This window comes from Macaca mulatta, chromosome 4 (genome assembly GCF_049350105.2).
Source record: "Macaca mulatta isolate MMU2019108-1 chromosome 4, T2T-MMU8v2.0, whole genome shotgun sequence".
Classification (NCBI taxonomy): domain Eukaryota; kingdom Metazoa; phylum Chordata; class Mammalia; order Primates; family Cercopithecidae; genus Macaca; species Macaca mulatta.
This window is the reverse complement of record NC_133409.1, coordinates 68,672,072-68,675,925: the sequence shown is the minus strand read 5'-3', so window position 1 is coordinate 68,675,925 and position 3,854 is coordinate 68,672,072.

Here is a 3,854-nt window from a genome sequence, read left to right as displayed (position 1 = left end):
AACCCCCAGGGGTAACATTCCCGGAAAATCATATGTGGTTGAAATCAGCAATCACCCGTAATATCTCCCTATGACAGCACAGTTGGGTAAATATCTAGAACCAGTGCTTCGTCACTGCAGCAGCCCCATGCGCCCTTGCTCGGGTTCTGCATCCCCGAACCCTCTTGGCCCCCAACAGATCGGGCGAGCCCACCCGGTGACCGTCCCCGGGGCTCCCGGCCCCTCTTTCTTACTCCTTCACTTCTATATTTTCACCTTTTCCAGGATCGAAACCATGAAAGGCTCCCCGGCCCCTGCCTGTGTCCACTCTTATTGGCCACTTGCCCGGGACGAAATTTGATTGGATTCTTCTCATCTTTCCAGGGAGTCTTTATGCCATTTCAAATGAATATGAATACATATTCCTCATTCAGACTTGGGTATTTTTGACTCTTGATGAGTCCTGTCACCCTGTCCTTCAGGAAGCCTGTGCCAGTTTCCCCTCCCTCTACAGTGGACTCTCCTCGGATGCCAAGTAGAATGAAGAAGAGGATGACGATGAGGCTTCAGGAACTGAGGCTGGTGGCCATGGTTTTGGGTTGGGCTGTGCCTGGGGCCACGGTGGGTGGTGCTGAAATGGAAACACAAGAGTGACAGCCCTTGTCCAGTCCCCAAATCTAAGGAGCCGCCTCCTGCCCTCCTGCCATCCCAGGTCATCCTGCAAGGCAGAGGTTTTGTCCCCTTCTGCTGTTGGGCAGGCACTGTGACAGGTCTTGGGTTAGAAAGTAATAGGGGGTGTCCCCTGTCCTCAAGGAGCTCACATAGCTGCTGAGGGAAGCAAGGGGACACCACACCCCACCCTCCTGCTGTGTCGGAAGAGGAGGTGATGCCCCAGGGTGGGGTAGGGGAGAGTCTCAGGGCTGACATTGGAGGTGTTTTTGATTGATTTCCAGATACAGACCAAGAAAGAGGAAGGAAAAGTGGTCCTAGGAGGAGGGAACACCAAGGAGAAAGGTTGAAACACCGTGATGCCCACAGTTTCCAGGGCGGTGAGAAATCCACAGTGAGTGCAGCAGAAGCAGGTGCAGTGAGGAAGAGGAGTCAGCAGGGAGAAGGGTGAGGATGGGAGAGCACAGGTACCCCCAGGAGGAACCCCCACGAGGGGGGTCATGTTCACACTCACTCAAACACTGACACACATACACACACACTCACACTCTCCACATACAAATCTACACTCACCCACACACACACATTCACACACAGTAATGACACACACACTCAAACCCTAATGACACACTTACACACATTCACACACACTGACACACTCACACTCACACTGGGGTAATTAGATCTCAAATCAAGACAGCTCTTCTCAGTTACCTGCCAGCTCCAGCCTTTTCTCCCTGTGCATCAAGAATTCCTCTAGCCAGCTCTTGCAGCCTCCCAGTGAAATCTTCTGGAAGAACATGGTCACCTCCCTGTCCTTCTCCCACTTCTCTTTCATCTGCCTGGCTCCAGCATGAACCACTGTCCACTTTCTGTTGTCTGAGTCAAAGAGGAGGAACTTCCATCCATTGAAGCTGAACTACCAAGATCCATGGATGCGTCCATCAACTTCTCACTCACAAGACATCCTGGCCTGTAGAGTGAGGTGGTCTGACCCCATGAGAAAAAAATCAGCTCTGGTCTTGAATATCCTGAGCTGTGAGACCTCATGTCTCTACAAGGCCAACCTGTGAAAGCAGCCGGGAGGGAGGCTGTACCCTCATGTCACTTGTGTCACTTGTTGGCAATGACTTAGGCTGAGAGTAGAGCACAGAATCCAGAGAGGATGCAGCAGGGTGGAAACTGAAACCTCCAAGTGCGAACTTTCCCCAAAAGTCATCTGTGGTTGAAATCAGCAATCACCTATAATGTTCCCCCTACAACAACACAGTTGGGTGAATATCTAGAACCAGTGTCTTGTCACTGCAGCAGCCCCAGGTGCCCCTGCTGGATTTTGGATTTGCATGAGGCCTTTAGCCCTTTCGTTTGGTCAATTTCTCCCAATCGGAATGGCTGTATTTATCCAATACCTGTACCCGCATTGTATCTAGGAAGTAACTAACTTGCCTTTGATCAACCAAATTGAAAAACCTTAAGCTTGAATGACTAGGAAAACAGCGGAGGGGGAAAACTCAAATGACTAATGCCAGGAACAAAAGAAAAAACATCACTACCAATCTTACAGAACAAAAAGGACTAGAAGGGAATACTATGTACAACTGTATGTCAATGAATTCAAGAACCTGGATGAAATGAACATCTTTCTTTTCCATGAAACAAAAAGGACTATAAGGGAATACTATGTACAACTGTATGTCAATGAATTCGAGAACCTGGATGAAATGAACATCTTTCTTTTCCATTTCTTTTCCATTTATTATTGAGCCACTTTTGATTGTATCCTCCCCTCTCTACCAGAGAGGACAAAGATAGATCACCAAAGACAATTTTAGACTCTTGTCGGGCTAGGGACAGCAGCAGAGGCACAACAAGCTTCTCTGATGCTACAGATTGGCCTTCTCACGATCTGCCACTTCTCCAGACATTTAGTGTTTTCTGTTGAAGATGCTGGAGTTCTAAACCAGCACTCTAAGGATGATTCATTTTTTCCAGGTGTTTCCTGTGTATATACAAGAGATGATAGAGAGACACAGAGGAGAGAGAGAGAGATGTTAATAAACTTCTGTTTGTTTTTCTCTTGTTGATTTGTCTTTTGTTACAGCTAAGAACTCAGAACAGTTGTGAAAAAATCATTTTTCCTCTCGTGCAGTACAAAGACTTATCAAGTGCACACTAATGAGCAGCTGATCTGGCTCCTCCAGCCGATGAGCCCTGTGCTTGGCTCTGTTTGGGAACACACTGAGAAGTCTGGCCTCTTTGGCTGCCACAGGATGCATTTCCAGAAACACCTGTTAGGCCTCTGTGGGTGACTCACGCCTTCCTACCTGAAGCCTTATTGGCTCCTGCAACTGCTAAAGAAACCCCTGGGGACAGGCTAGGCTGCCTGTTCCTACTGGATTTTAGGCCTGGAGACTTCTGGTGAGGGCAGCCCAGGCAGGGAAATCAGGAGCTGTGGACAGGGAGTGGAGGAGATCAGGAGGGGATGGCAAGACCCCCAGCCTGACCCCAGTCCCCAGTGCCCTCTAGAAGCAGAAGTAGGAAAAGGAGGTTGAGGGCAGGCACTACTGCAACCTCCTGTGCTGAGCATACAGCTAGGTCCAGCCTGGTAGCCCCACACCTGCAGATTCAAGGCAGCCCTGCCCTGCACTAACCCTGCACCTCCCAGGCCCACTACTCTCCCACTGTGACCCCACCCGGAGACTGGTCTATCCAAAGACCAGGGCATTGGCCAGCAGCCCAGTGCTCCGCTCCATGGCCTCTGTCGGGCAGGACAGAGCTGGAGCCCAGGCAGAGATGAGGACAGGGGAGAATGGCCCTTGTCAGCCAGGGATGTTCCGTCCTGCTGGGCCCGGGGCCTGTCTCCCAGAGAACCTACGTGATCTTGCTTCCTCCACTTTCCTACCTCACAGGCCCTACATATTTACCAGAAACCACCTACATTCCTAACTCTTTGCCAGGTCTGCTTTCTTGGGATCAAAATGGCATAATCAACACAACATCCAAGGCATTGTAGGCAACAAACAATAAGAAAATATTTGCTACCTTCTTCCTGGGCAGGGGCTTCCTGGAAGACTAAAGCTCTCTGAGGTGTCAGGGGCCAGCAGCCAGGGGAACTGTGTGGCAGAGCCCCTGTGACAATAGCCAAAGAAATTCAGGAATTCCCAGAAAGCAGAGGGTGCTGGAAATCCATGTGGGAGATCTTCTCC